Genomic DNA, 22870 nt, shown 5'->3' with positions numbered 1-22870 from the left:
CCTCCTTGCCTGTAAAAAGATGCTGCATCAAGCAGCAATGGACTGAATTCAATACACTTCTGGCAGCTGCAAGCCTAAATCTCCTCCTCCACCCCTCTGCAAAATGCAGCAACCACTGCCCCAGAAGCCTTAGATTATTTCAAGGGGATCCCAGGACTTGAAGGGCCAAACATGACTCACCCTGGAGGCCCTGGGGACCTGATGGCCCAAAGAAATAAGGACCAACGTGCTGAGGCAGGGTTGGTAGGTAGCCAGGAAGTGGCAGAAGTGGCAAACAGGGGAAGAAGCAGCATGACAAGTGGTGCTGGCTCCCCGACTCCCAGGGAGCAGAAATGGAAACGGCAGCCCCTTCTCCTTGCTTGTGGTGGTGAGGCCAGGAAGAAGGGCAGTGGATGGAAAAGCTCTCTGGCTGCAGATGGGGCTGATGGATGTGACAGTAGATTCCCTGCTGAGAGTGTGATGAGGACCATACAACAATGATTTTTCTGTCCTTGCTCAGTGGAGATCCCTTCACTGGAAATGGTGCCTGCAGCATGGGAGATGGCAGGAACTGGGAGCTGATCAGCTGTGTCTGCATGTTGGGGTGAAGGGTATAATAAAAACCCAGACACCCCCCAAGTACATACACAAGCAGCATGGTCCCAGCAGCTAGGGCAGGAGGTGGGGAGTCAGCAGACCCGGGGTTCTATTCCCAGAGCCTCGATGTGTGACCTCAGGAAAGAAAGACACCTGCTTGGTGCCTCAGTTTGCCTGTGCATACAATGGGGATAACGCATGTGCCCCGTTTTGGAAAGAGCTTGAAAATACAAGTCTGGAGTTACCCATGAATGATCTAGCCTAGGTGTATCGAAGGTACGAAAGAGCAGTTTCCTCTATGAATTAGGGATTTATTCATTTCAATTTATTCATGGTACCAGCTACCAAAGCCTGCAGCGAATCGGCTCAGCCGTCTGCACTGCAGCACTTCATTTCAATCATCCTGCAGGAAGACCAGAGTCTCCGGACCCCACACCTCCACTTGGACTTTGGCCGCAGGCAGCTGCTGCACATTTTTATTTTGAAGCTACACGACACCAGGCAAAATTACTGCTGCCGCTAGTATGGGCAATGGAATCTGTGACATCCCAGAGGAGCCACTTACTGCCCTTTTCCGACTGGAGCAAATGCCACACAAACGGAGAGCAGGGCAATTTATCTCTGCCTCAAGAAAAAAAAAAAAAGCTAAGAGCTAATCGACTCCCATTTGCACTCCAGTTCCCTGTCAAGCTGCAGATCTCATCCACCAGCTGAGCAGCATTTCTGCACAGAGGGGATGTGCCACGAGATTCCTAGGCCTTGCGGCAGAACCAGCCTCCCATACACTTGGCCCCCAGGAGCGAAGCTGGAATAGCCCGAGAGGGAGATTCAGCTCCGAGAAGCCAGACAAGAGAAGCTACAGTGAAAAAGAAACTGAGTACAGGAATCAAAAGGCACGAACCAATACAAAAAGCATAACTAACAGAGAACAATAAATACAGTTCCTCACACTGCTCTAGTGGCGTTCAGCTGAGGATCTCAACACACGGTGCAAACATTAATTAGGCCTCAACATCCCCATGAAGTAGGTACGTTTTCAGCTGAGTAAAACTGCAGCACACAGTGACAGAGCTGGGAACAGGAGCTAGGACTCACAAGACAACACTTCTATCTAGACACTTACAACCAAGATTTTGTCATGGGCATTTTTAGTAAAAGTCGCAGACAAGTCATGGGCAATTAAAAATAAAAAAAAATCACGGAACCTCACGATCTGTCCACGACTTTTACTAAAGACACCGGGGGGGGGGGGACTAAAAGTGGAACCCCCACCGGCCACTGCTCCAGCCTTGGATGCTACTTCGCTGCTCCGGCGGCCCCTGGGGGCAACCCAGCAGTGGCAGCCTCTGCTCCGGCAGCCTAGGACTGCTTCTCCTGCAGCAGGGGCTGACTGCTGGCTCTGGGCAGCTGCTGACCAGCCCTGGGGGCTGACCACTGGCCCCTGCTCTGGCGATGGGGGCTGACCGCTGGGACCACCGGCGCTGGGCCAATGCTCCGGCAGCAGGAGCTAACCACCGGCTCTGGGGGCTGACCTGGCCCCAGGCCACTACTCCAGTGGTGGTGGTCGATGCTCCAGCCCCAGGGGCTGACTGCTGGCCCTGGGTCACTGCTCCGGGAGATGGGGCTGACTGCCAGCCCCAGGCCACTGCTCCTGGGCGGGGGGCAGATAGCTGCTCCAGCCCCGCTGCTACGGTGCGCTGAAGCTGAAGAAGTCACAGAGGCCCAGTAAAGCCACAGAATCTGTGACAGACTCGTAGCCTTACTTATAACTAAGGCTAAAATCAGTCACAGATTCTGTGATTTTACGAGACTTCTGTGACTTCCTCAAAATTCCACTAATTCAGCCCCGCCACCTATAACTTAGCTTCACAGGGCCCCCTGTGGCGGGGGTCTCCAGGCAACTGCCCTGATTGCTACCCCCTAATGCCAGTCCTGTGTACATTTCCATGATTTGTTTATTTCCTGCATCCTGTCTGTGACTTTCAATAAAAATACCTCTGCTAAAATGTAGCTTTACTTACAACCCCCATTACTGCAGTATCTGAGCTCCTCATGATCTTTAATCTACTTATCCTCCCAACTCCTCTGTGAGCCAGGGAAGGACTGTTATCCCCATTGTACAGATGGGGGGAACGGAGGCACAGAAAGACGAAGTGATTGGCCCAAAATCACACGGGAAGTCTGTGGCAGAGCAGGTAACTGTACTCAGGTCTTCTGAGTCCCAGGCTAGTGACAGAAATAGTACAAAGTAAGGTCATGCACTTAGGGTCTAATATTAAGAATTTTTGCTACAAGCTGGGGGTTCATCACTTAGAAGCGAAAAGAAGGATGGAGACTTGGATGTGAGGCTCAGTCAGAGGATGACTATGAGCCAGCAATGTGATACGATTGTGAAAAAGCAAATGTGATTCTAGGATGTATCAGGAGATGCATTTCCAGCAGGGACAGAGACAGAGTATTAATGCCATTGCACAAGGCTCTGGTGAGACCTCACCTGGAATACTGTGTGCAATTCTGGTCAAGAAAGATGAACTCAAACTGGAACAGGGGGCGAGACCAGCTCTGAGGATGGTCAGGGGAACGGAGGACCTGTCCTATGAGAGGAGACTGGAAGAGCTCGACTTGCTTAGCCAGGCAGAAAGAAGGCCGAGAGCAGATCTGGCTGCCCTCTATAAATACATCGGGGGGTAAGCACCAGGGAGAGTGCAGAGCTATTTAAACTGAAGGACAATGCTGGCACAAGTACAAATGGGGATAAACTGGCCACAAACAAATTCAGGCTGGAAATTAGAAAAAGATTTCTAACCCTCAGAGGGGTGAGGTTCTGGAACAGCCTCCCAACAGGAGCTGGGGGAGAAAACAACTTAATTAGTTTTGAGAGCGAGATGGAGAAACTGATGAGTGTGACTGTATGATAGGGTTCCTTGTGATGGTGGGGGCAGGGCTCAGCAGCCCTCTGGTTTCTGTCTTATGTTCCGAAAGTTCATGCTCCAGGGTTCCAGCTGGCCACTGGCAGGGGTCAGGAAGGGATTATTCCTTCCCCATGCATGTTTTCTGGGAGGGTTTTTGGTTTGGTTTTGTATTTTTGTTTCCTTCCTCTGAAGAATCAGGGACGGCCATGGCTGGAGATCGGACATTGGATGGGGAGGGCCAGTGCCTTCAGGTGGCACTGAGCTTTCTCTCTCTCTCTCAGGGGCTTGGCTGGCTGGTTCTTGCTCACATGCTCAGGGTCTAATAGATCGCCGTGTGGGGGGTCAGAAAGGAATTTCCCACCAGGTCAGATTAGCAGTGACCGGGAGTGGGGGGGAGGGGTCCAGCTTCCTCCACAGCATGTGGGTGTGCATCACTTACCAGGATTATCTGGGTATATCTCACTTCATCATTTCCCTGACTTTGAGGGGGCCTCGGGCATTGGTGCACCTCGGTCCCTCCTGTTCTCTCCCTGTGGCATATAGCAGTCTAGTCTCCTGTGAGCTGTAATAGCTGTTGGGTTTAGGGAGCAGGTGCTGAGTGGTGTTGGCGGCCTGTGATATAAAGGCAGTCAGACTTCTGGCCCTGAACTCTATAGCTTAACTACTGGATCATCACTTCCTCCCTTTTGAACGGAAGCAAAGTCCTAGGATCGCCCTGCCCTCCAGCTGGGAATGTGATTAGGAAAGGGAGGCAGGAATTCTAGAGGAAAAGGAGTCATGAGAGGAGCAAGAGGAGACCAAGCCTGAGGGCTCTGATCTTCAGAGACACAGTCTAGGAGTGAGAACTTGTGTTAAACGCTTTGCTCTGCCATCCGATCCCCACCCCCTCCCCACCCCCGATTGTGTGGCCCTGGGTAAAGAAACAGGTGATGTGGAGAATGAGACACCCAATTACACCTCCTAATTCCTCTGCTATTTATCCTTCCAAGACACAGCACAACTTTATTCTGAATTGCGTTATTAATGCAAACTGAGAGACTGTGTTGCCTAATGGACCAGACCCAAAGTTTCCCTGATGATGTGTTGGGGGCTGGGAAGCAACAGACACCATCTGCTTGGGAGTGGATACAGCTCTGGAAATCTTGAGTTAGCGGAGATTGTATATGGGCCTTATGGGTCAAAGAGGAGAGAGACTGCAGTCACTCCTGGTGCACAGGCCACGTGTGGCAGACAAACCACTCACTCACATACAGCTAATGAAAAGGGAGCTGTAAACCATGGACTAAATACTAAATTATCTTCCCATTAGGTTAGGTCAGCCCAGCACTCTCTGATGGGACAGGCAGAGTCATCATCTAGACAGGTGAGATGCAGACAAAAGGGCACAGGAGGAGTCCAGGAAAGCTACAGCTTCCCTGCTCGCATCACGGGGAATCAAAAGCTGAGGACTCTGGCTTGTTCTTGAATTATTAGGGCCTGATCCTGCCATCAGATCTGTGTGGGCAGATTCCTGGGCCTGCACACAACCAGTCTCTGCCTGCAAAGATCCCATTCCAGGATCGGGGCGTTAGCTTGTTCTGCGCTGCATATCACTCAAAAGCTAGCTTCACTTCAAAGCGAGGCCACCAAAAGACACAAGGTCGGTTTCCAGCGATGGAAAGTCCACCAAGGCGGGCTGAATTGGTGTAAAGGGGCCACAACGTCCCCTTTGAGGGTGATCAAAGGAGGCTACTGCCGCCCAAATGGTGGGTGGCACTAACAAGAAAGGAGGTGTGGCCTTAGAACATGTTGATGGAGCATCTTACTTACCATCAGCCACTCCAATTGCCAGAGCTCTTACCCAGCGCAGCAAGAGTCCCTGCCTGAGAGCCACAAGAGAGGTCTACTAGAGGGGGCTTAGCAGGCACAGGAAAGTGGAATTTACAGCTCCCAGAGCAGCTTCATTCAATCTAGTCCCACATAAGTGTCTCCATCGAGTGATGTTAATCCCAGACTATGGTGTTCTCTCAGTCTTGGGAACCCTCAGTGAGTTTTGTGACATTTGCTCTTTTTCTTAAAGCTCCTGCCTCCTGAGTCATGTGATCCTGACAGGATCTCAGGTTTGTTTGTTTTTTATTATTATTATTTTTAATATACGTTTTTAGCCCTCACAGTTGTGGAGAAAAGTTTGAAAATGTGAATCCTACCGGCTCAAAACCAGAAGACAAATGAAAATAATCACAATTTCTTATTTAAAATTTTGGGATTTGGGGGATCCTGATTCATGATTTTTGGAAACTTAGGATGCGCAATACTGTTACCTTCACCCATCTATACAGGCTGTTCCTCTGGGGTAAGTTACCAATTTCCCATCCATGAAGAACCTCGAGCTCTATTTATGGATTCACTTTATTGCCGTGAGTTCCTCCATTAGCATCTCTCCTCCCTGGGGAACGGCAGGGCCACAACAAAAAGTACCAGAACTAGGTCCCTCTTTATTTCTCAAACACACCTCAGGATTAGGATTATTTTAATCCTTGAATATGTGCAGTGATTAGAGCGACAGCCTAGGAGTTCTGTTCCCACCTCTGCTAAAGGCTTGCTGTAAAACCTATGGGCAAGTCCCTTACACCAAGGTTTTCAGAAGTGACTTGTGACAATGGTTGCCTCCGTTTTTGGTTGACCAACTTGACACTCTTCTTCATAGGATTTCAAACCAAAAGGAACCACTGGGACCATCTAGTGTACCTATATAACACAGGCCAGAGAATTTCACGCTCTAATCCCTGCATCAGACTCTACAGCCTTTAGTTGAACTAGAGCATATCTTTTGGAAAGGCATCCATTTTGATTCCAAGTGAAGAAGAATAAACCACATCCTTTGGTGAGCTGTTCCACACATTTAAAACATTGCATCTTACTACCAGTTTGAACTGTGCAAACTTCCATTTCCAGCCTTTGGGTTTTACTATACTTTTGCCTCCTAGATTGAAAAGCCAAGATACATGTCCCCTATGTAGGTGACAGACTGATCACACTGTCTCTTAACGTCCTCTTGGATAAACTAAATAGATTGATCCTCTTTAGGTTCTCATTATAAGGCCTATTTTCCAGACCACAAACCATTTTCAAAAGGGGATAGCTGAGCATTTTCTGAAAATCTTGACCTTAACACCTAAATCTGTTTTCTCACCTGTAACATGGATAGAATTACACTGACCTGCCTTGCAAGGATGCTGTGAGGCTAAACTTACTAACCCTGAAATGCTTTTAGATCACTGGTGAGATATACCACATATATTTGCATAATATTAATATTAATGCCAAGTCCTTTCCAAATGGTTTGCTCTCCAGGCTCCAATCTGTCAATTATGCTGGAGTCATGTCACTTTCCAGGCTTTTGTTTTCAGGGATTTATTCAATTATTTAAAAAACTATATCGTTCTGGAACATCACCTGGAGAGATGCCACTCTTTTTCCTCCGAGATCCTGAACTTCTGAACAAGCTCTATCGTCAGAGTATTTCTAAAAATCACTGGGTTTAACACTGAGTTGGTATAATTGCACGAATCCCTATACTCTTGATGAGCTTCATACCGAATGTGTCAGAGGTCAATCAGAATAGCTGTAAGGAGATTACTTTTAAAAAAAAAGTGTCTTTGAGCTAATTTATGCTTTTAGTTCTTTTGTGGTGTTTGCAATATTAACATTCTGTTCTCTGGTGGCTTAGTACAAGGCAAGTTTAGGAAGCAATATGTTTAAAAGCTTCAAAATTACCTGCAGGAAATGACTGCTCAGTGCAGTTATCCAGAGCTGGCGTCCCAAGTGTATTGGGACAGGGTGAGCAGGTAGCCAGATAAGACTGTGTATTTCCTCCCCCATCCCCACTTTGGTTTCCAAGTTAATTTCAATGCTGGTGAAAGGTGCTTGGAGATGGAAGTAGTGCTATGTCTCCATGGCAAAGACAGAGATGCTGCAAGACTCCCCATCAACACTGTTCCACCAAGGTGCCTCAACCTTGTTATAGACTGGAATTCTCTCTCAAAGTCTCCACTGGCTGATCAAGTGGCCTTGGCTAATCTCTTGCCAAGGCCACCAGCTGTCAACATCCGTAATTCTTCCTCTGGCACAGTTGTGCATGGCTATCCAAGCAGCCAGATGTGCTGAAGTAACCAAGCCCTAATGAGCCTACAGTCTCTAGCACAAATTGCCCCAGAACTTAGAACAATACACCCGAAGAGAGACTGGGGTGTGCTCTTTATAGCTAGAACTCTATACAAAACAGTTTGATCTTCAGGAGATTCTAGAGGGAAGGGTAAGATCCATGGGCTGTCCCAGGTGACTGGGAACTCCTTGATTCAAAGCACAGACACTTGATCATGGCTGCTTTGCCTGGGGGTTTAGTCAGCACTGTGCAGATACCCGAAATCCTAAATCAGCATGCACTGGGCTCAAAGTAAAACCCAGCATAGATTCTCTGAGGGAAGCGGCTTCTTTTGTTGTTCCAAAGACCTCGTCAGAAACATGGCGAGGCTCCTTTCGGGACATTACATCCTTCGTTTTTTCCAAACATGGAAACATCTCTTCCAGGAATTAAGTCCTCCAAAGTAATTGGCAGCCTTTGATCTGTTCATTGTGGCTACCATTGCACATGCTTCTCAGGAGCAGGGTAGTTCGGCTCAGGTGGAGAGGCTAATGGGGTAGGTACTGAAGTCGCTGTGGAGTACTGAGATATACAGGGTAGACCACGCCTTTGATGACTGCAAGGACTCCGTGCACTGAATGTATCTTGCTTAGCTTGGCTATCACTGGCTTGCAGACCCCACTGCTGACTAATTCAACTCCAGAGAAGCAAGAGTAGACATGTGTGGTGACCAGAAGACGTCCTCCATCAGTGACATCACAAAAGTTTCATGGACTAGATGCAATGGAGAAGCTGGGTTCCCAGGGATAGCATCATGACACAATAAGCAGGTGGGATACAGAGGTTATAAGGTCTATTCCTGGGAACAAGATTTTTTTCTCATAGGAGCAGTTAGGTTTTTCAGATACTTTGGTGGCCAGCTCAATAGTATGGCCCAACAGGAAGGGAGGAGTAGAAGATCTCGGGGAATAAAGGAGTAATCCATCATCTTTTCTGCAACATACTGAAAATGCTTCTGGATTCTGAAACCACCAGCATCTAAACACTGGTTTCCATTGCTTATCTTCTAGGCCATACCAACCAACAAGGCTGCAAGGGCCGTGAGGCTTAGATAATGGTAATAAAACAATTTTGATATCTGCTCATGAAAGGCATTATCAGTTCACTTGGCCATGGTGTGACATTCTGTTTTAACTGAAGCCTAGCTAATGGGCAAACACCCCTTCTCTTACTCTAAGGAGAAAATGGCAGAGGAAGAGAGATACTTTATTACCAAAATGTTCCCACCATTGCTGCACTGAGCCATCGCCTGGGTGAATCAGTTGGGTTTTTGTAGTGCCGTCTTCTCTTTGCCATTTCATGCCATGCTGTCTGTTTTTTGTGAACCCTGCATGTAGAACAGTCTTAATCTATCAATGCACTAAGCAAAAACAGAAGTATTACATATTTCAGTGAACAGCAAAATTAAATTTCAAGTCAGTTCAGGAATCCAGGCTTCATCTTCCTTTTCGCTGGTTATGGATTATGAATATTAATGCAAAGCTGCTGTAAACGAACAGGAAGGAGGGAAGAAGGGGTTGGGAATCAGGCTCTGTAATTTTCTCCTGTGTAGCCGGAGCAAAGCTATTAACTTTGGATGATCCATATGCAGACATAAACAGAGACAGGGGTGTTACACTTGTTCAAATTAATAGATACAATCAGTGTGTGTGCATTGGCATCAGATATCAACAGGATAAAGGAGCCAGTAAGGAAGATATTGCAGAGACAGGCACACAGATGCTAGGACCACAGTTAAATTTGGGAATCCCACTTTGTGGGAAGGAGGCACCTGGCAGACAGTCTGTTTAAAATGACAGAATCATGGATTACTACATCTAGATGTTCTGCTCCCACCACTAAACATACTGTTCTCTAAACCCCCCATTCCTACTGCTCACAGGAAGACCCTGTAATTGCAAGTGCAAGGTTTCTGAGAAGCTCTTCAAGCACTGGTCTGTACCAACAGGGATACTCATGGGCAGCCTCTCTAGAAACGCTTCTTGGAGATGGCTAAAGTAGTAGTAGCCTGGTCCAACAGAAAAACATGGCAATGTGGACACGAGAATTCTGAAGTGCTCCAGCAACGATTTACAGTGAAGCCAGGAACAACTCCCTTAACCTTTTCCCTTCAGATTCCCTACTGAGAATAAGGCGATAATGCCACTCACTGACCCTAGCTGTGAATTAGTTTGTGCTTGTAAAACGTTTTGGAGGCCGTGAAGGATAACAGAATGGTTATTATTATCTAACAACGAATGGAAGGAGGAGGGAGAAGAGTGGCTAAATATGGTTCAAGGAGGGTGAAACTGAGCAAAGAAAAGATAGAGATGAACAGGTAACATTCCCTAAGGGTGAAATCATTTAGACTGTGACATAGTCTTCCCCCTCCCAGATGCAAGTGTCGTCACTGGAGTCGTTTAATGCTGGTCAAGACAAAGGCACCAAAGAACTTTCTGCAGGCAAACAAGTGACAGAGACCATTTTTATCCCTAATTTTTGTGAGTCTGACTTCTTATTCCCTTGCCTGGATGCCAAAAACGCACACACATTCAAAGACCTGTCAGAATGATAAAGTAGCAACATTTACTGACAGATCTCCACACAACATGTCAGAAAGACGGCATCCAGCTAATGCTTACAGCCACTGATCTTATGTACAAACCCTTCCTTGGGAAGAGGAAAGAGAAGACGAAGATGAGCTTGTGCTCGATACCACCCTCTTCTGGACAGAATCAGGTCTATTCCAGCATTTCTCCCTTCTCTCTGCCAGATGTGCTCCTACAACCATTCTTTAATTCACCCAGCAGAGACCTTTTATTGGAACCTCAGATCACAAGTACAGATTTTCTTATTTACGTCTCTAAATTAACAGACAGAGAGCCGGTCACTGAGAACGCATCCCACCATGGTACATAACACATTGACGTTTTAAAGCCATGGATCGAGCCTAGCAGCCCAGCCGCACCCAAGTCCCTGGTTGGGCATTGAAACGGAACCCACCTGTGAAGTAAAGAATAAAATATTAGCCCCATTTTACAGACAAGGTGAAGTGGCTTGACCAAGGCTACGTAGTGAGTCAGCAGCGGAACAGAGATCAGAAAACAAGATGACAACCTGGCTCCTAAAGCCAAATCCATTCCTAATTTAAACCTTCTGATTAATTCAGACCCCTAGAGGTCTGTGCATTATGCCACTCACAAAACTGTTTTTTTAACACACACACACCCCGTGCCACAATTTTCTTTCTTATGTTTTCATGGTTTTTAACATGCTTTAATGTTCCCTGAACTATTCCTCCCACCACCACGTGCCCCAGACTGACTGGAGTGTAAATTAGCGCAAAGGATGACAGAGACAGAAACAAATTTTTAAAAGCATGCAGTTCAGTCAGGATTCAAAAACAACAACATCCTTTATGAAATGCAAAGGATTTGAAAGGTCCCTCTAAATAGAATATAATAAGTAAAAGGAGTTAATTAATTAATTGGAGATCATTAAAAGGAGTCAATCTAACACTACCATATCTCAGAGAAGATCTTAACTAGTAGGGAAAAGCAAATTCATTATGATGGACAATAAAGGGAGGAAAAGAAGAGACCTCTTCAACCAGTGAATAATTGCTCTGATCACTTCTCTCCCCACGTATATCTTTTCAATCTGGATTAGGGTGGCCAACTTTCTAATCACACAAAACCAAACACCCTTGTCCCGCCCCTGCCCTGCTTCTTCTCCAAGGCTCCGCCCCCGCTCACTCTATCCCCCTTCCCTCTGTCGCTCACTCTCCTCCACCTTCACCCACTTGCTCATTTTCACCGGGCAGGGGGTTGGGGTGCGGGTTTTAGGTGCAGGAGGGGGCTCCAGGCTGGGGGGTGGAGCCAAGAGGTTTGAAGTGTGAGAGGAGGCTCTGGGCTGAGGCAGGGAATTGGGGTGTGGGAGGGGGTACAGACTCTGGGCTAGGGGTGCAGGCTCCTGGGTGGCACCAGAAATGAGGGGTTCAGGGTGCGGAAGGGACTCAGGGCTGGGGCAGGGAGTTGGGGTGCGAGAGGGGGTGAGGGCTCTGGGAGGGAGTTGGGCTGTGGGAGGGGGCTCAGGGCTGGAGTAGGGGATTGGGATGTGGAAGCGGGTGAGGGCTCCAGGCGGCGCTTACCTCGGAGGGCTCCCCAGAAGCTGTGACATGTCCCAGGCATGACCAGGCATCTCTGCAGGCTGCCTCCGCCTGCAGGTGCCGCCCCTGCAGCTCCCTTTGGCCATGGTTCCTTGGCCATGCCTCCGCCTAGGAGCTGAGGGACATGTCACCGCTTTCGGGGAGCCGTGCAGAGCAAGGTAGGGAGCCTGCCAGCCCCGCCACTGGACTTTTAATGACCCAGTCAGCGGTGCTGACCAGAGCCACCAGGGTCCCTTTTTGACCAGGCATTCCGGTTGAAAACTGGACACCTGGCAACCCTAATCTGGATTTCTCTAAGGCCTGGTCTACACTACAGGGTTAGGTCGACACAAGGTAGTTTACGTCGAGCTAACTCTGTAAATGTCTACACTAAAATGTCACTCATACGGCTGTAAGTCACCCACTACGCCAGCTTAATAAAACTTCCACTGCAAGAGGCATAGTGGTTAGGCATAGTGGGGTGGGAGGAGGTATTTTTTCATGCTTTGTGTGTATATAAAAAGATCTTCTACACTTTCCACAGTATGCATCCGATGAAGTGAGCTGTAGCTCACGAAAGCTTATGCTCAAATAAATTGGTTAGTCTCTAAGGTGCCACAAGTACTCCTTTTCTTTTTGCGAATACAGACTAACACGGCTGTTACTCTGAAACCAGTGGTTAGGCTGACATACTTAGGTCGACGCATTGTCAGTGTAGACAAGTGCTGATCAGAGAGAGTGGAAGAAGGGGAATAAAAACACTGAGCAACGTTTTTTCCCCTCTCTCAGCCAAAGGAGCGTTCTTTACGTAGTGCATTCCCTAGTGGGCGGTGGCCTGGCCAGTTTTTAAATGAATGAGTGGTAAGAAGTGATTTTTCAAATCCTTTCCCCCATTTCCTCGCGCCCCCAATCACAGTAGAGACTGGTGTGAAGTAAAGTGCTTGTACCTCGAATAAAGAAAAATATACCATTGCTGAAATAATGTAACAAAGCAGAGTAATAGGATTTTCCAATGCTCTCGGTTCTCAAAGGCACACAGGACTGTACAATACATGACATCCTCCCTCCCCCAGTGCAAGTTCTGACCTTTATTGAACATTAAGAGTGTCAATGCCTGGATGCTTCAACCAGATCAACCCACTGTGCTAGGCTAGGCCCTGTATAAACACAAGAAATAGCAGTCCCTGCCCCAGAGAGCTTACAGAGGTAAAATAACCTCTCTACTCCTACTTGAGATTCCCCTCTTTATGCATCCCAGGATCACATTAGCCCTTTTGGCCGCAGCATCACACTGGGGGCTCATGACAGCTGATTATTCACCAGGAGTCCCAAACCTTTTTCAAAGTTACCCTACGAACCCTAGTAAGATCCCCACCTCATTTCACAGCGGCTGTATTAGAACTGGAAGTTCTTCTCCTGCCATCATGAGATAATGCAGGGCTTGGACTGCCTTTGTTTCAAATGCTACTGATTAATACAAAAACATTTTTTTCATAAAAGTGGCACATTTTTTAAAAATATTTTTGTGACCAGCAAGTGGCAAAAGCAAGCACTGATGCTCCCTGTCAATCATGCAAGCAGCTATTTGAAATTATGGTAACACAAAATGTCCACAGGCAAGAAACCTAGTTTTGCAAACTAGAAGGAAAAAATGATCTAAACCTATTTTTTTTTAAGACACTCATCCATTTATCAGGAAGGATTGAAAGAAATATGTGCAGTATAGTCTGGCCAAAACTCAAATAATTTGGATATGATAACTCTCGGCAGTTATTTGAAAAGGTATGAAGATGCAGGAGGGAGAGGAATTGCGAGGATGATCCAAGAAAATGTAATGCGTAGAAAGTAAATGTGAATTTGAGTGAGATAGCAGAATCTTTTAGAATGTGAAATATTCGCCCAAGGGAATTGATGAAAGAACCCAGCACCTGAGTTACTCAATAATAAATTCAACTAAGCTCCGGATAATATTCTAATACATTGTAGAGAACAATCCCACATCAATCAGGGAAGGAGGAAGAGAGGGTCTAGATGACTGGATTGATCTTCTCCTTATAAGTGCTTTGCTGTCAAAGGAGTTTCTATCTCAAAGTCTCTTTCATCAAAAAGTTTATGAGGGACACAGGAAAGACTGCTGACAAAACAAGGTAGCGTAAAGAGGCAAACTCCTTATCAGTCAGCCACTTGTTTAAAACAACTTATGATAAGTGCAATTTATTTAATTAATTTATTTATTTGGTTGTGTGTGTCCAAAAGAAGCCCAAGATCACGCAGACAGACTCAAAGAGACAGGTTTCAGAGTAGCAGCTGTGTTAGTCTGTATTTGCAAAAAGAAAAGGAGGACTTGTGGCACCTTAGGGACTAACAAATGTATTTGAGCATAAGCTTTCGTGAGCTACAGCTCACTTCAAAGAGACAGATTTCATTCTTCAAAACAAACATACACGCTAACACTATACTGAGCAAACCGTACCTGCCAGTCATGCCAAGAGTTACAGAAAAGGAACAGGTTGTCAATTATAAACTGGAGAAGATGAAAAGCCTCATCTCAGCTGGCTACCCAAGGTTCTACTTCAGGTTTGTTAGCTGCATGCTTAGGGATTTATTCTCCCCCTGATATGCCCAGACAGCACCTGATAGCGTCAAGGGAAGCAATGCATGAATATGGAGGGAAAAACTAACACCGCACTAATGGGTCTGAGTCACAAAAGAGATAAAACACCAAGACTTGAACAATAAGTGCTTTACAAAAAAAAGTCACTAAAATCTCAGACTCCACAAAGGAAATGGAAGAAATGTAGGACAAAAGAGACTCTACCAATCAGCTCCCAAACATCAATTCAGTTTGTTTTCACTGCAAAAAAAAAAAAAAAAGTTAGCTACCTTGATGTAAAATCCTAGTGGAGACAATGCCTGGCAGTTTTAAATTTATCTTGATGTAGCTGGTTGAGGTCAACCCCAAGTGGGGGATAGAATGGGTATAGGGTTGACCACCTTGCCTAGCTACATTGAAGTTACAACTACCCATGCCTTGTCTCAAGTAGGACTTCACCTCAAGATGCTACCTCCAAGTAACACACATGCTTTTTTTTTTCCCCCAGTGAAGACAAGGCCTCAGTCCAAATACCCATTGTCAAATAGCCAGTTCCTCATTATTGGTAAATTGGGAAAATAACTAAAGCAAGGGGGGGGAAGGGAAGGAAAGTAAAATGGAAAGATATTAAAAGGGATATAAGTGGGAAATGATCCCCCCCCTCAAAAAAAAAAAACAACAAAACTTGCAACTTTTCTTCACACTCCCGCTAAGCTGATTTTAAAATTCAGATCACAATACCTGGTTATGAATACCTCTTGCAATCACTCCTCCCCCCCCCCGACCCCCCACCTCTTTTCCTTGTTTGTTTAAAGGGTTTGGATGGGGAGGTGGGTGTGGGGAAAAAGAAGAAAGGAAGCAGGGATTGGATGGCTCCGGAGACTGAAGACTTGAATTCCAGAAGAGCTGAGTGTTAACGGCTCTCCCTGACTTCAGCTGGAATTGGAGGTGCTCAGCATCTCTGAGAATTAGGCCATGGGAATGAGACATGGCGAGTTTCACTCCGACATTCCTGGACTGCCAGCTTTCTGAGTCAGCCGCAACAAAAGGCAGCATGGCTGGGTAGCAAATTCTGAGTCCTCGGCATGGCCCTGCCATTGAACTGCTGGGAGACCTTGGCACTTCCACTCTCTGTGCCTCCGTTTTTCCTCCCACACTTTTGCCTGTCTTGTCTCTTTAGGGCTCTTCAGGACAAGGACCGTCTCTTCCAATGTGTATATTTGGCGCCCAGCACAGCGGTGCCCTAATCTTGGTTGGGGTTTGTAGGTGCTGCTACAATACATGTGACTGGGGAAAGAGTCTAGCAGCGAGTCCTGGGGGGTTACTCTCGCAGGCAATGGGAAAGAGGAAGATCACCAGTTTAAAGGGAGTGGTCAGGAAAGCAGGATAACCGGAGAGGATAACGTGGGGGAATTAAAGAGAAGATACATGGTCTAAGGCAGTGGTTCTCAACCAGGGGTCCGGGGGCCTCCGGGGCGGGGCGGGGGGGGTCACTAGCAGGTTTCAGGGGGTGTGCCAAGCAGGGCTGGCATTAAACTTGCTGGGGCCCAGGGCAGAAAGTCGAAGCTCCACCGCATGGGGCTGAAGCCCAGAGCCCCGAACCCCGCAACCTGAGGCTAAAGCCAAAGCCTAAGCAACTTAGCTTTGTGGAGCCCCCTGTGGCGTGGGACCCAGGGCCACTGCCCTGCTTGTTACCCCCTAACGCCGCCCTGGCTTTTATATGCAGAAAAACAGTTGTTGTAGCATAGGTGGGCCGTGGAGTTTTTATAGCATTGGGGGGGAAGGGGCTCAGAAAGAAAGAGGTTGAGAACCCCTGGTCTCAGGGGAAAAGATCAGGGTGGATAAAAATAAATGATGTTTTTAAAAAAATCTGTTTTTTTTTAATTGAAATCAGATTTTTTTTATAAAATGCTTTTTGAGGAAAAAACCTATCTAAAGAGTTTTATTTAAGATACATTATAGCTCAAAGATATCTCATCATGGAATAGGGATTATAAATTCTAATTCTATAGGATGAGACAATATATTCATCTAAATGTTTCAGAAAAGTTTTGTAAATGAGTTCCAATAGTTCATGGATTAGGGACCCAATCTTATGATGGTCCAGGGGCTTCTGTACAGATTTAGGTTAATCTTTCTATCTACCCAATGGGACTCAGTGCTCAGTCTAGAAGGTACCATCAGAGGTGCTTAGTTTTGCAGTTCTCGAACTGTGGATTTGTGTCTCCAGAGATAAAATGCTTGTTAACAGCAAAAATGTTTTAAATAAATAAATAGGGGTGAGAAATAACAGACCTCAACCCTATTGTCCCTCTGCAAATTTGGGTACACAGAGTCAATCCCTTACCTCTCTCTAAAAGTGCAAAGTTTCAACAAGTTCAATGAATAGAAGATTTTGGGGGGCGGAATAGATCTGGACGAGAAGAAGTCTGGAGATAAATGTGAGAAGGGAGGGACAGGCAGTAGAAACAAAAGTGAAACTGTTTGAGCAGCTTTCAGAGTAACAGCCGTGTTAGTCTGTATTCGCAAAAAGAAAAGGAGTACTTGTGGCACCTTAGAGACTAACCAATTTATTTGAGCATAAGCTTTCGTGAGCTACAGCTCACTTCATCGGATGCATACTGTGGAAAATACAGAAGATGTTTTTATATACACAGACCATGAAAAAATGGGTGTTTATCACTACAAAAGGTTTTCTCTCCCCCCACTCCACTCTCCTGCTGGTAATAGCTTATGTAAAGTGATCACTCTCCTTACAATGTGTATGATAATCAAGGTGGGCCATTTCCAGCACAAATCCAGGGTTTAACAAGAACGTCTGAGGAACAGCGGGGGGGGGGGGGGGGGGGAGGGAGAAAGGAATAAACAAGGGGAAATAGGTTACTTTTTATAATGAATCAACTGTTCCCAGTCTCTATTCAAACCTAAGTTAATTGTATCCAATTTGCAAATTAATTCCAATTCAGCAGTCTCTCATTGGAGTCTGTTTTCGAAGTTTTTTTGTTGAAGGATAGACACTTTGAGATCAGAAATCGAGTGACCAGAGAGATTGAAGTGTTCTCCGACTCGTTTATGAATGTTATAATTCTTGACATCTGATTTGTGTCCATTTATTCTTTTATGTAGAGACTGTCCAGTTTGACCAATGTACATGGCAGAGGGGCATTGCTGGCACATGATGGCATATATCACATTGGGAGATATGCAGGTGAACGAGCCTCTGATAGTGTGGCTGATGTTATTAGGCCCTGTGACAGTGTCCCCTGAATAGATATGTGGGCACAGTTGGCAACGGGCCTTGTTGCAAGGATAGGTTCCCGGGTTACTGGTTCTGTTGTGTGGTATGTGGTTGCTGGTGAGTATTTGCTTCAGGTTGGGGGGCTGTCTGTAGGCAAGGACTGGCCTGTCTCCCAAGATTTGTAAGAGTGTTGGGTCGTCCTTCAGGATAAGTTGTAGATCCTTGATAATGCGTTGGAGGGGTCTTAGTTGGGGCTGAAGGTGACGGCTAGTAGCGTTCTGTTATTTTCTTTGTTAGGCCTGTCCTGTAGTAGGTGACTCGTTTGAGCAGCATATTCCAGAAGTCTTGAGGTCTTTCTGAGTGTAGCCTTCACTGATTTGAGATCTACCATACCAAGCTCTCACTAGAAGGGAAAACCTATAGTGGCAGCAGGCTGTAAAAGAGACCCAGTTTGGGAATAAGAACCATTCAAGAAATACATGTTTGCTGATGATGTTTTAAAGAAAGTCACATCAGCGAACTGGTAGAAGTCACTTAAGCAAGCACTTGGATTCAAAGACTGTTGAAGTGATAATCTCACTTTTAACAGCAGTACCTTCTTCTGCCAGTGTAGAAAGAATATTTGGACAAATATTCATTCCAAATTGAGAAATTGTTTGGGACCTGAAAAAGCAGGAAAGCTTGATTTTCTTTTCCAGACTATGAACAAACAGGAAAATGGAGGTGAAGAAGACTGAGTTAGCTGCAGAAGCCAATATTTTAAGTTTCTCATGTTGACCTGGCTCACCTAGTCAATTTAATTTTTGGTATTTTGGTTTTTAATATTTCATTAACTATTTTAGTTAAAAACAATTTTAACAAAAACAAACCTGATTTTAAAAAACTTGAATGTTTAACTAAATTCAAAAATGCATATGCTTGTTTTGTTAAAAGAGTATATGTTTGCTGTTGAAGAAAAAAATCCAGAATACATAATGTTGTTGTTTTATTTAAATAAAACAATTTAAATGTCTGTCTGTTGATGTTCTCCTCTTAATACAGCATGGCAAGAAAATCCTCCAAATATTAATCATTAACCTGTTGAATCGAAGATAGTTCACCTTCCAATGACTTCATAAATATCTGCTTCAATTACCTTTGGTAAATGAAATAACCAAACAATCATTCATTTTCTGATATACTTGTAAAACTAATCTGAAAAGTTTTCAAAATAAATCACTTTAAAAATGTATAGTGTGTACCTTCTAAAAATGAAACCTACATCTGTCTCTGAGTCGTGAAGAATATGTATTAAGGTTATAACAACCAAAAAGAATGCACTTTTATGTAGAAATCCATGATTAAATCGAGTCTTCCTGACTAGTGATTTAAATCATGATTTAAATCAAATCCACCCTGGAAAAGATCTAATGATCTAGTCTCAAAAGCAGCAGAGAGCTCAAGGATGTGTACAGGCCCTGAGATCTAGCCAGAAAGAAGTAATTAGAACCCTTGGTGTTTCATTGCCCAGTCCTGTTACCACTGAATTCAATGGTAATACACTCAAATGGACTTCATCATAAGCCTTGAGGGCTCTGGGGCAGTGGGGATGCTGAGATGCAGAGGAAATACCATCCAGTTCCTCTCAGCTGGAAGGAGAGCGGCTTTGGGTAGCACAAGAGAGGGCAGAGGGGGAAGACAATGGTCTGATCTTCAAGGGAAGGCACAGGGGCCAAAACAATCTCAAATAGTGCATTTGCTAAGACTAACTGGCATTAGCAGCTCCCCAAGGCAGCCTGCCAGTCTGCACACAGGCATGGGAGCAGCATTGTCAGTACACCCTCAGGTAACTTTAGGGCAAACCTGTTTGGCTTCTCTCCCTTGGCACTGTCTAATGCTTCCCCTGCGACCTCCATGGCTTGTGGGGGGGGGGGGGGGCGGTGGCGAGGGGCGGTTGTTTTTCTCTCTGGCTTGGTACAGTAGGATCCTGTTTATGCAGAAGCACCGGAAAAGCAAATTTGAAGCCAGCAAACTCCTGCTGCTGACAAAGGGAGTGGAAGAGCTCCTTTCTGTGTGCAACTCACGCAAACATCACATTATAACCACAGCCCATGCACAGTTGGAGGGGGGAGGACACAAGCAGCACCAGGACATTCCCTTTTAAATGGCAACAGGCTCACTCTGCCCTCCGACAAGAGTCAGCTTAACACTTCCCATTATCACAGGGAGGAAACAGTCTCTCTGGCAAGAGTTTTCCTCCAAAACTCCATGGTCAGGGGCCTTAACATTGCTCAGCTTGCCATCCTGAACTGATGTAATGCAAACAGCTGCACCGCGCCTCAAACCTGCATTTCACCACAACATTCCTCCAATCACTCTGCTTTCACCAGCAGCCTGCCCGTTGCACTATAGTGATCATCATCACACTCCATTTTCCTGATTGCTGGTTATTGATGGATGGATGGCTATCACCATCACACACAAATATAAGAGCAACCCTGGCTTCCAGAAGCCTAGTGACTCTTTGCAAAGACCCTTCTGAACCCCAGTCTCCCCAAATCTGGCCACCTCAAGTTCCGAACTACCAGACACACAGACTTTTCCCCTCTGGTTCATCACTCCCACATGAGTGAAACCTGTCCCCAGTTATCAGTTCCTTTTGGCACGCACACACTTCTCAGAGATTCCGCAACAGAGACTTACTTGGGGCAAAAATAAACAATAAGTTTATTTAACAGGAAAATCACAGACTCAAAGATGAACAGTAAGGAAAAGCAGAGACATACAAGTTACACAGAAAATAAGCAAAGGCCCAGCTTCAAGGTTTCCACATCTCTATTAGCCAAATGCTCTTTTCTAATACAAGTTACCTATTGTCTCTGAACAGTTTCTCAGTGTACCTCCAGCATAGAGGAGATCCAGAGTTTCAGAGACATCCTGCCTAGATACTTGTCCTTGATTTCTGGATAAAAAATCCTCAGCCACAAGCCTATTTTTAAAAAGCTTCCCCCCACCCTTCCTCCTGGCATGAAGACTCGTGGTTGTTCACAGTGGAGGAAACTCCCTCTTTTCTTCATTTTCCAAGATTGGGGGTTTCTTTTCAGTTTCAATGTCTTTCCATTAACTCGAATGTCCATCATTTGTCTTTTCCTAGGTTGTACAGTTAGGGTTGCCAACTTGCTAATATTTAAAAAACTGACACTCCAGCAGGAGTGCCGGAATCTTCCCTGGCTGCTTCTTCCCTTGAGGTCCCACCTCACTCAGCCTCTTACCCCAAGACCCTGCCCCCATCCATTCTTCTTCTCCACTCCCCCTCATCGCTCGCTCACTGCTTTCCCCCTTCTGCCTTTCCCTCCCGCACACCGCCCATGTCAGGAGGGACTCACCTGCGGAGCCGGGACTGGGAGCTGCAGGCGCCCAATGCAGGTAGGAGGTGCCCCAGTTGAATAGGTGCTGGTGCGAGTGATGACCCAGCACCTCCCCGCATCCCCTACCCACAGTAATTGAACTTTGGGTGTCCAGTCAGTAGATCTGACTGGGCACTGTCAGGTCCCCTTTTCGACCGGACTTTCCAGTCAAAACCTGAGCGCTTGGCCACTCTATGTACAATGCTAGGTGCTTGGAGCTAGCCTCATCCCCTCCCTGCTTGGCTGACTACCTCCCTGTTGTAAGGTGGAGCTGAATATTGCAGCACAAAATTATGAGCTCAGCTTTATATCTACACAAATACATCAATTCAGAACCACAGTCTATGCACATACCTCACAATGACTATCAAGTTCAGACACTGCAAGCTTTCACAATAGATCTTACCCAACATATTTTTATACCACAATAACACTGTATACAACCAGCTGGTTCAATTGCTTATTCTTTGGAGGTTTGCACCCCCAGCCCAAGCTCCCCCTGGGGTGTCTGGACCCAGATTGTCCCCAGCTATGAAAGCATACAGTGCTATGGGCTCTGAGAAGAATCAAATGGAGGTGGAAAGGGGTGTGTTGTGTTCTGCTGGCTGTTTTATTTGATTCATTTTTGTTATTTATGGCCAGGATGCCTAGTCCCTTCAATAGATGGGATTTTTAGGGTTTTCTTTCTCTCTCTCTTTTTTTCTTTTTTCTTTTTTTTTTGGTATAATTCTAACAAAAATACATACATTAAAGAAATATAAAATGCTAAATGTTATTCTATATCCAGCTCATTTAACCTAATAGGCCCCGATTTATTATTATTGTTTGGTTTGATCTTGTTTGTTCTCGTGAATTAATATCACATATAGGGCAGGAGTTCAGATCTGATAGGATATTTTTCCTCCCATTCTGCACTTTTAAACATGATTTGTTTGTTTGACAGTTTTTTTTTTTTTCAAACCTTTACGAAAATGTCATTTTACAATGAATGAATAAATAGCAATAAAGAAAACTCTGTAATGGAGTTAGGATATGCTCCAAAACACTTGTAATTCAAATATCTTATTGCACCCTTCTCTTTTGTTATATTATCAAATATATATATTTTATATATATATATATATATATATATATATATATATATATATGAAGACATCCAGATCTATAGAAGCAGAAAAAAAACATTCAGGAAAATTACAGCTACAAGCTGTACAGAAGAAAAGTGTTTTTATTGGAAAATGAAACTGAAAACTCAAGAATGAAATGAAAAGCATGAAATAGCACGTACAGTAAGCGAAACAGCAGAAAACGTAATGGTGAATAAAGGAGATTTGACAAAGAAAAATAAATAGGCATTGGTGACGGGCTGAAGGGAAGGGAAGAGGAGACACATAAAAATAAATCTGACAATCGATCAGATTCAAGAGTGGTTTGCATCATTTATGAGTATGTTTGCTTTGCATTCTAGTCTCTCTACAGTACCCATTCCCATATATTGGAGCTCCCTCGTGGTTCTGGTAATTTTCCCTCCTCTGTCGGACCACAAATGAGAAAGAGAATTCCTGGCACAGATGATAGCTCATGTAGAGAGCAACCCAGTGGTTAATAGAAAAGGAGTACTTGTGGCACCTTAGAGACTAATCAATTTATTTGAGCATAAGCAGTGGTTAATGTGTATTGTGTGTCCCTCTCTTTGTCCGATCCACAGAGAAAGTGAGTCTGTCCCAGTACCAGCTACTGAGCCTGACTCTTTAGCTTAAGCTGTAGAAACTCTGCCAAGATAGTAGCCACCAAATATGCACATGGGCAGCTTGGACTAGTGGACAGGGCATCAGAGTAGGAGTTATAATCATTGT

At 45.3% G+C, this 22870-nt stretch overlaps 1 protein-coding gene across 9 annotated transcripts in view; it reads right to left on the bottom strand.

Annotated features, from left to right (window-relative positions):
* TSNARE1 (t-SNARE domain containing 1) overlaps window positions 1-22870 on the bottom strand; it is a 719956-nt gene that overhangs the window by 522217 nt on the left and 174869 nt on the right. The window contains exon 1 of one of the 9 annotated variants that reach the window (XM_075124907.1): window positions 14271-14401. The exons of the other annotated variants lie outside the window; for them this stretch is intronic. The gene's annotated coding sequence lies outside the window, so the exon portion shown is untranslated. Of the gene's footprint in view, window positions 1-14270; window positions 14402-22870 lie in introns of those variants that run through there. 9 annotated transcript variants of the gene reach the window in all.

Source organism: Caretta caretta, chromosome 2, assembly GCF_965140235.1.
Source record: "Caretta caretta isolate rCarCar2 chromosome 2, rCarCar1.hap1, whole genome shotgun sequence".
NCBI classification, from domain to species: domain Eukaryota; kingdom Metazoa; phylum Chordata; order Testudines; family Cheloniidae; genus Caretta; species Caretta caretta.
The sequence above is the reverse complement of the archived record's forward strand: the minus strand, read 5'-3'. Positions and strand labels throughout refer to the sequence as shown.